The following is a 13,767-nucleotide window of genomic DNA, read 5'->3' on the forward strand; positions in this document are numbered from 1 at the left end:
TGATGCCTACATACTCTACATAAACTAAAGGCACAGAGCGGTCCATAATGCCTACATACTCTACATAAACTAAAGGCACAGAGCGGTCCATGATGCCTACATACTCTACGTAAACTAAAGGCACAGAGCGCTCCATAATGCCTACATACCCTACATAAACTAAAGGCACAGAGCGCTCCATAATGCCTACATACTCTACATAAACTAAAGGCACAGAGCGGTCCATAATGCCTACATACTCTACATAAACTAAAGGCACAGAGCGCTCCATAATGCCTACATACTCTACATAAACTAAAGGCACAAAGCGCTCCATAATGCCTACATACTCTACATGAACTAAAGGCACAGAGCGGTCCATAATGCCTACATACTCTACATGAACTATAGGCACAGAGCGGTCCATAATGCCTACATACTCTACATAAACTAAAGGCACAGAGCGGTCCATAATGCCTACATACTCTACATGAACTAAAGGCACAGAGCGGTCCATAATGCCTACTTACTCTACATAAACTAAAGGCACAGAGCGGTCCATAATGCCTACATACTCTACATAAACTAAAGGCACAGAGCACTCCATAATGCCTACATTCTCTACATAAACTAAAGGCACAGAGCGGTCCATAATGCCTAAATACTCTACATGAACTAAAGGCACAGAGCGGTCCATGATGCCTACTTACTCTACATAAACTAAAGGCACAGAGCGGTCCATAATGCCTAAATACTCTACATAAACTAAAGGCACAGAGCGGTCCATAATGCCTACATACTCTACATAAACTAAAGGCACAGAGCGGTCCATAATGCCTACATACTCTACATAAACTAACGGCACAGAGCGCTCCATAATGCCTACATACTCTACATGAACTAAAGGCACAGAGCGCTCCATAATGTCTACATACTCTACATGAACTAAAGGCACAGAGCACTCCATAATGCCTACATACTCTACATAAACTAAAGGCACAGAGCGCTCCATAATGCCTACATACTCTACATGAACTAAAGGCACAGAGCGCTCCATAATGCCTACATACTCTACATGAACTAAAGGCACAGAGCGCTCCATAACGCCTACATACTCTACATAAACTAAAGGCACAGAGCGCTCCATAATGCCTACATACTCTACATGAACTATAGGCACAGAGCGCTCCATAATGCCTACATACTCTACATAAACTAAAGGCACAGAGCACTCCATAATGCCTACATACTCTACATGAACTATAGGCACAGAGCACTCCATAATGCCTACATACTCTACATGAACTAAAGGCACAGAGCGCTCCATAATGCCTACATACTCTACATAAACTAAAGGCACAGAGCGCTCCATAATGCCTACATACTCTACATGAACTATAGGCACAGAGCGCTCCATAATGCCTACATACTCTACATAAACTAAAGGCACAGAGCGCTCCATAATGCCTACATACTCTACATAAACTAAAGGCACAGAGCGCTCCATAATGCCTTCATACTCTACATGAACTAAAGGCACAGAGCGCTCCATAATGCCTACATACTCTACATAAACTAAAGGCTCAGAGCGCTCCATAATGCCTACATACTCTACATAAACTAAAGGCACAGAGCGCTCCATAATGCCTACATACTCTACATAAACTAAAGGCACAGAGCGCTCCATAATGCCTACATACTCTACATGAACTAAAGGCACAGAGCGGTCCATAATGCCTACATACTCTACATAAACTAAAGGCACAGAGCGGTCCATAATGCCTACATACTCTACATAAACTAAAGGCACAGAGCGCTCCATAATGCCTACATACTCTACATAAACTAAAGGCACAGAGCGGTCCATAATGCCTACATACTCTACATGAACTAAAGGCACAAAGCGCTCCATAATGCCTACATACTCTACATGAACTAAAGGCACAGAGCGGTCCATAATGCCTACATACTCTACATAAACTAAAGGCACAGAGCGGTCCATAATGCCTACATACTCTACATAAACTAAAGGCACAGAGCGCTCCATAATGCCTACATACTCTACATAAACTAAAGACACAGAGCGCTCCATAATGCCTACATACTCTATATAAACTAAAGGCACAGAGCGGTCCATAATGCCTACATACTCTACATAAACTAAAGGCACAGAGCGGTCTATGATGCCTACATACTCTACGTAAACTAAAGGCACAGAGCGCTCCATAATGCCTACATACTCTACATAAACTAAAGGCACAGAGCGCTCCATAATGCCTACATACTCTACATGAACTATAGGCACAGAGCGCTCCATAATGCCTACATACTCTACATAAACTAAAGGCACAGAGCGCTCCATAATGCCTACATACTCTACATAAACTAAAGGCACAGAGCGCTCCATAATGCCTACATACTCTACATGAACTAAAGGCACAGAGCGCTCCATAATGCCTACACACTCTACATAAACTAAAGGCTCAGAGCGCTCCATAATGCCTACATACTCTACATAAACTAAAGGCACAGAGCGCTCCATAATGCCTACATACTCTACATAAACTAAAGGCACAGAGCGCTCCATAATGCCTACATACTCTACATGAACTAAAGGCACAGAGCGGTCCATAATGCCTACATACTCTACATAAACTAAAGGCAGAGAGCGCTCCATAATGCCTACATACTCTACATAAACTAAAGGCACAGAGCAGTCCATAATGCCTACATACTCTACATGAACTAAAGGCACAAAGCGCTCCATAATGCCTACATACTCTACATGAACTAAAGGCACAGAGCGGTCCATAATGCCTACATACTCTACATAAACTAAAGGCACAGAGCGGTCCATAATGCCTACATACTCTACATAAACTAAAGGCACAGAGCGCTCCATAATGCCTACATACTCTACATAAACTAAAGACACAGAGCGGTCCATGACGCCTACATACTCTACATAAACTAAAGGCACAGAGCGGTCCATAATGCCTACATACTCTACATAAACTAAAGGCACAGAGCGGTCCATGATGCCTACATACTCTACGTAAACTAAAGGCACAGAGCGCTCCATAATGCCTACATACTCTACATAAACTAAAGGCACAGAGCGGTCCATAATGCCTACATACTCTACATGAACTAAAGGCACAGAGCGGTCCATAATGCCTACTTACTCTACATAAACTAAAGGCACAGAGCGGTCCATAATGCCTACATACTCTACATACTCTAAAGGCACAGAGCGCTCCATAATGCCTACATACTCTACATAAACTAAAGGCACAGAGCGGTCCATAATGCCTACAAAGTCTATATAAACTAAAGGCACAGAGCGCTCCATAATGCCTACATACTCTACATAAACTAAAGGCACAGAGCACTCCATAATGCCTACATTCTCTACATAAACTAAAGGCACAGAGCGGTCCATAATGCCTACATACTCTACATGAACTAAAGGCACAGAGCGGTCCATGATGCCTACATACTCTACATAAACTAAAGGCACAGAGCGGTCCATAATGGCTACATACTCTATATGAACTAACGGCACAGAGCGGTCCATAATGCCTACATACTCTATATGAACTAAAGGTACAGAGCGGTCCATAATGCCTACATACTCTATATGAACTATAGGCACAGAGCGCTCCATAATGCCTACATACTCTACATAAACTAAAGGCACAGAGCGCTCCATAATGCCTACATACTCTACATGAACTAAAGGCACAGAGCGGTCCATAATGCCTACATACTCTACATAAACTAAAGGCACAGAGCGGTCCATAATGCCTACATACTCTACATAAACTAACGGCACAGAGCGCTCCATAATGCCTACATACTCTACATGAACTAAAGGCACAGAGCGCTCCATAACGCCTACATACTCTACATAAACTAAAGGCACAGAGCGCTCCATAATGCCTACATACTCTACATGAACTATAGGCACAGAGCGCTCCATAATGCCTACATACTCTACATAAACTAAAGGCACAGAGCGCTCCATAATGCCTACATACTCTACATGAACTATAGGCACAGAGCACTCCATAATGCCTACATACTCTACATGAACTAAAGGCACAGAGCGCTCCATAATGCCTACATACGCTACATAAACTAAAGGCACAGAGCGCTCCATAATGCCTACATACTCTACATAAACTAAAGGCACAGAGCGGTCCATAATGCCTACATACTCTACATGAACTATAGGCACAGAGCGGTCCATAATGCCTACATACTCTACATAAACTAAAGGCACAGAGCGGTCCATAATGCCTACATACTCTACATGAACTAAAGGCACAGAGCGGTCCATAATGCCTACTTACTCTACATAAACTAAAGGCACAGAGCGGTCCATAATGCCTACATACTCTACATAAACTAAAGGCACAGAGCACTCCATAATGCCTACATTCTCTACATAAACTAAAGGCACAGAGCGGTCCATAATGCCTAAATACTCTACATGAACTAAAGGCACAGAGCGGTCCATGATGCCTACTTACTCTACATAAACTAAAGGCACAGAGCGGTCCATAATGGCTACATACTCTATATGAACTAAAGGCACAGAGCGCTCCATAATGCCTACATACTCTACATAAACTAAAGGCTCAGAGCGCTCCATAATGCCTACATACTCTACATAAACTATAGGCACAGAGCGCTCCATAATGCCTACATACCCTACATAAACTAAAGGCACAGAGCGCGCCATAATGCCTACATACTCTACATGAACTAAAGGCACAGAGCGCTCCATAATGCCTACATACTCTACATAAACTAAAGGCTCAGAGCGCTCCATAATGCCTACATACTCTACATAAACTAAAGGCACAGAGCGCTCCATAATGCCTACATACTCTACATAAACTAAAGGCACAGAGCGCTCCATAATGCCTACATACTCTACATGAACTAAAGGCACAGAGCGGTCCATAATGCCTACATACTCTACATAAACTAAAGGCACAGAGCGGTCCATAATGCCTACATACTCTACATAAACTAAAGGCACAGAGCGCTCCATAATGCCTACATACTCTACATAAACTAAAGGCACAGAGCGGTCCATAATGCCTACATACTCTACATGAACTAAAGGCACAAAGCGCTCCATAATGCCTACATACTCTACATGAACTAAAGGCACAGGGCGGTCCATAATGCCTACATACTCTACATAAACTAAAGGCACAGAGCGGTCCATAATGGCTACATACTCTATATGAACTAAAGGCACAGAGCGGTCCATAATGCCTACATACTCTACATGACCTAAAGGCACAGAGCGCTCCATAATGCCTACATACTCTACATAAACTAAAGGCACAGAGCGCTCCATAACGCCTACATACTCTACATAAACTAAAGGCACAGAGCGCTCCATAATGCCTACATACTCTACATAAACTAAAGGCACAGAGCGGTCCATAATGCCTACATACTCTACATAAACTAAAGGCACAGAGCGCTCCATAATGCCTACATACCCTACATAAACTAAAGGCACAGAGCGCTCCATAATGCCTACATACTCTACATAAACTAAAGGCACAGAGCGCTCCATAATGCCTACATACTCTATATAAACTAAAGGCACAGAGCGCTCCATAATGCCTACATACTCTACATAAACTAAAGGCACAGAGCACTCCATAATGCCTACATTCTCTACATAAACTAAAGGCACAGAGCGGTCCATAATGCCTACATACTCTACATGAACTAAAGGCACAGAGCGGTCCATAATGCCTACATACTCTACATAAACTAAAGGCACAGAGCGGTCCATAATGGCTACATACTCTATATGAACTAAAGGCACAGAGCGGTCCATAATGCCTACATACTCTATATGAACTATAAGCACAGAGCGCTCCATAATGCCTAAATACTCTACATAAACTAAAGGCACAGAGCGCTCCATAATGCCTACATACTCTACATGAACTAAAGGCACAGAGCGGTCCATAATGCCTACATACTCTACATAAACTAAAGGCACAGAGCGGTCCATAATGCCTACATACTCTACATAAACTAACGGCACAGAGCGCTCCATAATGCCTACATACTCTACATGAACTAAAGGCACAGAGCGCTCCATAATGTCTACATACTCTACATGAACTAAAGGCACAGAGCACTCCATAATGCCTACATACTCTACATAAACTAAAGGCACAGAGCGCTCCATAATGCCTACATACTCTACATGAACTAAAGGCACAGAGCGCTCCATAATGCCTACATACTCTACATGAACTAAAGGCACAGAGCGCTCCATAACGCCTACATACTCTACATAAACTAAAGGCACAGAGCGCTCCATAATGCCTACATACTCTACATGAACTATAGGCACAGAGCGCTCCATAATGCCTACATACTCTACATTAACTAAAGGCACAGAGCACTCCATAATGCCTACATACTCTACATGAACTATAGGCACAGAGCACTCCATAATGCCTACATACTCTACATGAACTAAAGGCACAGAGCGCTCCATAATGCCTACATACTCTACATAAACTAAAGGCACAGAGCGCTCCATAATGCCTACATACTCTACATGAACTATAGGCACAGAGCGCTCCATAATGCCTACATACTCTACATAAACTAAAGGCACAGAGCGCTCCATAATGCCTACATACTCTACATAAACTAAAGGCACAGAGCGCTCCATAATGCCTACATACTCTACATGAACTAAAGGCACAGAGCGCTCCATAATGCCTACATACTCTACATAAACTAAAGGCTCAGAGCGCTCCATAATGCCTACATACTCTACATAAACTAAAGGCACAGAGCGCTCCATAATGCCTACATACTCTACATAAACTAAAGGCACAGAGCGCTCCATAATGCCTACATACTCTACATGAACTAAAGGCACAGAGCGGTCCATAATGCCTACATACTCTACATAAACTAAAGGCACAGAGCGGTCCATAATGCCTACATACTCTACATAAACTAAAGGCACAGAGCGCTCCATAATGCCTACATACTCTACATAAACTAAAGGCACAGAGCGGTCCATAATGCCTACATACTCTACATGAACTAAAGGCACAAAGCGCTCCATAATGCCTACATACTCTACATGAACTAAAGGCACAGAGCGGTCCATAATGCCTACATACTCTACATAAACTAAAGGCACAGAGCGGTCCATAATGCCTACATACTCTACATAAACTAAAGGCACAGAGCGCTCCATAATGCCTACATACTCTACATAAACTAAAGACACAGAGCGCTCCATAATGCCTACATACTCTATATAAACTAAAGGCACAGAGCGGTCCATAATGCCTACATACTCTACATAAACTAAAGGCACAGAGCGGTCCATGATGCCTACATACTCTACGTAAACTAAAGGCACAGAGCGCTCCATAATGCCTACATACTCTACATAAACTAAAGGCACAGAGCGCTCCATAATGCCTACATACTCTACATGAACTATAGGCACAGAGCGCTCCATAATGCCTACATACTCTACATAAACTAAAGGCACAGAGCGCTCCATAATGCCTACATACTCTACATAAACTAAAGGCACAGAGCGCTTCATAATGCCTACATACTCTACATGAACTAAAGGCACAGAGCGCTCCATAATGCCTACATACTCTACATAAACTAAAGGCTCAGAGCGCTCCATAATGCCTACATACTCTACATAAACTAAAGGCACAGAGCGCTCCATAATGCCTACATACTCTACATAAACTAAAGGCACAGAGCGCTCCATAATGCCTACATACTCTACATGAACTAAAGGCACAGAGCGGTCCATAATGCCTACATACTCTACATAAACTAAAGGCAGAGAGCGCTCCATAATGCCTACATACTCTACATAAACTAAAGGCACAGAGCAGTCCATAATGCCTACATACTCTACATGAACTAAAGGCACAAAGCGCTCCATAATGCCTACATAGTCTACATGAACTAAAGGCACAGAGCGGTCCATAATGCCTACATACTCTACATAAACTAAAGGCACAGAGCGGTCCATAATGCCTACATACTCTACATAAACTAAAGGCACAGAGCGCTCCATAATGCCTACATACTCTACATAAACTAAAGACACAGAGCGGTCCATGACGCCTACATACTCTACATAAACTAAAGGCACAGAGCGGTCCATAATGCCTACATACTCTACATAAACTAAAGGCACAGAGCGGTCCATGATGCCTACATACTCTACGTAAACTAAAGGCACAGAGCGCTCCATAATGCCTACATACTCTACATAAACTAAAGGCACAGAGCGGTCCATAATGCCTACATACTCTACATGAACTAAAGGCACAGAGCGGTCCATAATGCCTACATACTCTACATAAACTAAAGGCACAGAGCGGTCCATTATGCCTACATACTCTACATAAACTAAAGGCACAGAGCGGTCCATAATGCCTACATACTCTACATGAACTATAGGCACAGAGCGCTCCGTAATGCCTACATACTCTACATAAACTAAAGGCACAGAGCGGTCCATAATGCCTACATACTCTACATACTCTAAAGGCACAGAGCGCTCCATAATGCCTACATACTCTACATAAACTAAAGGCACAGAGCGGTCCATAATGCCTACATACTCTATATAAACTAAAGGCACAGAGCGCTCCATAATGCCTACATACTCTACATAAACTAAAGGCACAGAGCACTCCATAATGCCTACATTCTCTACATAAACTAAAGGCACAGAGCGGTCCATAATGCCTACATACTCTACATGAACTAAAGGCACAGAGCGGTCCATGATGCCTACATACTCTACATAAACTAAAGGCACAGAGCGGTCCATAATGGCTACATACTCTATATGAACTAACGGCACAGAGCGGTCCATAATGCCTACATACTCTATATGAACTAAAGGTACAGAGCGGTCCATAATGCCTACATACTCTATATGAACTATAGGCACAGAGCGCTCCATAATGCCTACATACTCTACATAAACTAAAGGCACAGAGCGGTCCATAATGCCTACATACTCTACATAAACTAAAGGCACAGAGCGGTCCATAATGCCTACATACTCTACATAAACTAACGGCACAGAGCGCTCCATAATGCCTACATACTCTACATGAACTAAAGGCACAGAGCGCTCCATAACGCCTACATACTCTACATAAACTAAAGGCACAGAGCGCTCCATAATGCCTACATACTCTACATGAACTATAGGCACAGAGCGCTCCATAATGCCTACATACTCTACATAAACTAATGGCACAGAGCGCTCCATAATGCCTACATACTCTACATGAACTATAGGCACAGAGCACTCCATAATGCCTACATACTCTACATGAACTAAAGGCACAGAGCGCTCCATAATGCCTACATACTCTACATAAACTAAAGGCACAGAGCGCTCCATAATGCCTACATACTCTACATAAACTAAAGGCACAGAGCGCTCCATAATGCCTACATACTCTACATGAACTAAAGGCACAGAGCGCTCCATAATGCCTACATACTCTACATAAACTAAAGGCACAGAGCGCTCCATAATGCCTACATACCCTATATAAACTAAAGGCACAGAGCACTCCATAATGCCTACATACTCTACATAAACTAAAGGCACAGAGCGGTCCATAATGCCTACATACTTTACATGAAGTAAAGGCTCAGAGCGGTCCATAATGCCTACATACTCTACATGAACTAAAGGCACAGAGCGCTCCATAATGCCTACATACTCTACATAAACTAAAGGCACAGAGCGCTCCATAATGCCTACATACTCTACATAAACTAAAGGCACAGAGCGGTCCATTATGCCTACATACTCTACATAAACTAAAGACACAGAGCGCTCCATAATGCCTACATACTCTACATGAACTAAAGGCACAGAGCGGTCCATAATGCCTACATACTCTACATAAACTAAAGGCTCAGAGCGGTCCATAATGCCTACATACTCTACATAAACTAAAGGCACAGAGCGCTCCATAATGCCTACATACTTTACATAAACTAAAAGGCACAGATCGGTCCATAATGCCTACATACTCTACATGAACTAAAGGCACAGAGCGCTCCATAATGCCCACATACTCTACATAAACTAAAGGCACAGAGCGCTCCATAATGCCTACATACTCTACATAAACTAAAGGCACAGAGCGCTCCATAATGCCTACATACTCTACATAAACTAAAGGCACAGAGCGCTCCATAATGCCTACATACTTTACATAAACTAAAAGGCACAGATCGGTCCATAATGCCTACATACTCTACATGAACTAAAGGCACAGAGCGCTCCATAATGCCCACATACTCTACATAAACTAAAGGCACAGAGCGCTCCATAATGCCTACATACTCTACATAAACTAAAGGCACAGAGCGCTCCATAATGCCTACATACTCTACATGAACTAAAGGCACAGAGCGCTCCATAATGCCTACATACTCCAAATAAACTAAAGGCACAGAGCGCTCCATGATGCCTACATACTCTACATAAACTAAAGGCACAGAGCGCTCCATAATGCCAACATACTCTACATAAACTAAAGGCACAGAGCGCTCCATAATGCCTACATACTCCAAATAAACTAAAGGCACAGAACGCTCCATGATGCCTACATACTCTACATAAACTAAAGGCACAGAGCGCTCCATAATGCCTACATACTCCAAATAAACTAAAGGCACAGAGCGCTCCATGATGCCTACATACTCTACATAAACTAAAGGCACAGAGCGCTCCATGATGCCTACATACTCTACATAAACTAAAGGCACAGAGCGCTCCATAATGCCTACATACTCTACATAAACTAAAGGCACAGAGCGCTCCATAATGCCTACATACTCCAAATAAACTAAAGGCACAGAGCGCTCCATGATGCCTACATACTCTACATAAACTAAAGGCACAGAGCGCTCCATGATGCCTACATACTCCAAATAAACTAAAGGCACAGAGCGCTCCATGATGCCTACATACTCTACATAAACTAAAGGCACAGAGCGCTCTATAATGCCTACATACTCTACATAAACTAAAGGCACAGAGCGCTCCATAATGCCTACATACTCTACATAAACTAAAGGCACAGAGCGCTCCATAATGCCTACATACTCTACATGAACTAAAGGCACAGAGCGCTCCATAATGCCTACATACTCCAAATAAACTAAAGGCACAGAGCGCTCCATGATGCCTACATACTCTACATAAACTAAAGGCACAGAGCGCTCCATAATGCCTACATACTCTACATAAACTAAAGGCACAGAGCGCTCCATAATGCCTACATACTCCAAATAAACTAAAGGCACAGAGCGCTCCATAATGCCTACATACTTTACATAAACTAAAAGGCACAGATCGGTCCATAATGCCTACATACTCTACATGAACTAAAGGCACAGAGCACTCCATAATGCCCACATACTCTACATAAACTAAAGGCACAGAGCGCTCCATAATGCCTACATACTCTACATAAACTAAAGGCACAGAGCGCTCCATAATGCCTACATACTCTACATGAACTAAAGGCACAGAGCGCTCCATAATGCCTACATACTCCAAATAAACTAAAGGCACAGAGCGCTCCATGATGCCTACATACTCTACATAAACTAAAGGCACAGAGCGCTCCATAATGCCTACATACTCTACATAAACTAAAGGCACAGAGCGCTCCATAATGCCTACATACTCCAAATAAACTAAAGGCACAGAGCGCTCCATGATGCCTACATACTCTACATAAACTAAAGGCACAGAGCGCTCCATAATGCCTACATACTCCAAATAAACTAAAGGCACAGAGCGCTCCATGATGCCTACATACTCTACATAAACTAAAGGCACAGAGCGCTCCATGATGCCTACATACTCTACATAAACTAAAGGCACAGAGCGCTCCATAATGCCTACATACTCTACATAAACTAAAGGCACAGAGCGCTCCATAATGCCTACATACTCCAAATAAACTAAAGGCACAGAGCGCTCCATGATGCCTACATACTCTACATAAACTAAAGGCACAGAGCGCTCCATGATGCCTACATACTCCAAATAAACTAAAGGCACAGAGCGCTCCATGATGCCTACATACTCTACATAAACTAAAGGCACAGAGCGCTCTATAATGCCTACATACTCTACATAAACTAAAGGCACAGAGCACTCCATAATGCCTACATACTCCAAATAAACTAAAGGCACAGAGCGCTCCATGATGCCTACATACTCTACATAAACTAAAGGCACAGAGCGCTCCATAATGCCTACATACTCCAAATAAACTAAAGGCACAGAGCGCTCCATAATGCCTACATACTCTACATAAACTAAAGACACAGAGCGGTCCATGACGCCTACATACTCTACATAAACTAAAGGCACAGAGCGGTCCATAATGCCTACATACTCTACATAAACTAAAGGCACAGAGCGGTCCATGATGCCTACATACTCTACGTAAACTAAAGGCACAGAGCGCTCCATAATGCCTACATACTCTACATAAACTAAAGGCACAGAGCGGTCCATAATGCCTACATACTCTACATGAACTAAAGGCACAGAGCGGTCCATAATGCCTACTTACTCTACATAAACTAAAGGCACAGAGCGGTCCATAATGCCTACATACTCTACATACTCTAAAGGCACAGAGCGCTCCATAATGCCTACATACTCTACATAAACTAAAGGCACAGAGCGGTCCATAATGCCTACATACTCTATATAAACTAAAGGCACAGAGCGCTCCATAATGCCTACATACTCTACATAAACTAAAGGCACAGAGCACTCCATAATGCCTACATTCTCTACATAAACTAAAGGCACAGAGCGGTCCATAATGCCTACATACTCTACATGAACTAAAGGCACAGAGCGGTCCATGATGCCTACATACTCTACATAAACTAAAGTCACAGAGCGGTCCATAATGGCTACATACTCTATATGAACTAACGGCACAGAGCGGTCCATAATGCCTACATACTCTATATGAACTAAAGGCACAGAGCGGTCCATAATGCCTACATACTCTACATAAACTAAAGGCACAGAGCACTCCATAATGCCTACATTCTCTACATAAACTAAAGGCACAGAGCGGTCCATAATGCCTACATACTCTACATGAACTAAAGGCACAGAGCGGTCCATGATGCCTACATACTCTACATAAACTAAAGTCACAGAGCGGTCCATAATGGCTACATACTCTACATGAACTAAAGGCACAGAGCGGTCCATAATGTCTACATACTCTACATAAACTAAAGGCACAGAGCGCTCCATGATGCCTACATACTCTATATGAACTAACGGCACAGAGCGGTCCATAATGCCTACATACTCTATATGAACTAAAGGCACAGAGCGGTCCATAATGCCTACATACTCTATATGAACTATAGGCACAGAGCGCTCCATAATGCCTACATACTCTACATAAACTAAAGGCACAGAGCGCTCCATAATGCCTAAATACTCTACATAAACTAAAGGCACAGAGCGCTCCATAATGCCTACATACTCTACATGAACTAAAGGCACAGAGCGGTCCATAATGCCTACATACTCTACATAAACTAAAGGCACAGAGCGGTCCATAATGCCTACATACTCTACATAAACTAACGGCACAGAGCGCTCCATAATGCCTACTTACTCTACATGAACTAAAGGCACAGAGC

Source organism: Anomaloglossus baeobatrachus, chromosome 8, assembly GCF_048569485.1.
Source record: "Anomaloglossus baeobatrachus isolate aAnoBae1 chromosome 8, aAnoBae1.hap1, whole genome shotgun sequence".
Classification (NCBI taxonomy): Eukaryota; Metazoa; Chordata; class Amphibia; order Anura; family Aromobatidae; genus Anomaloglossus; species Anomaloglossus baeobatrachus.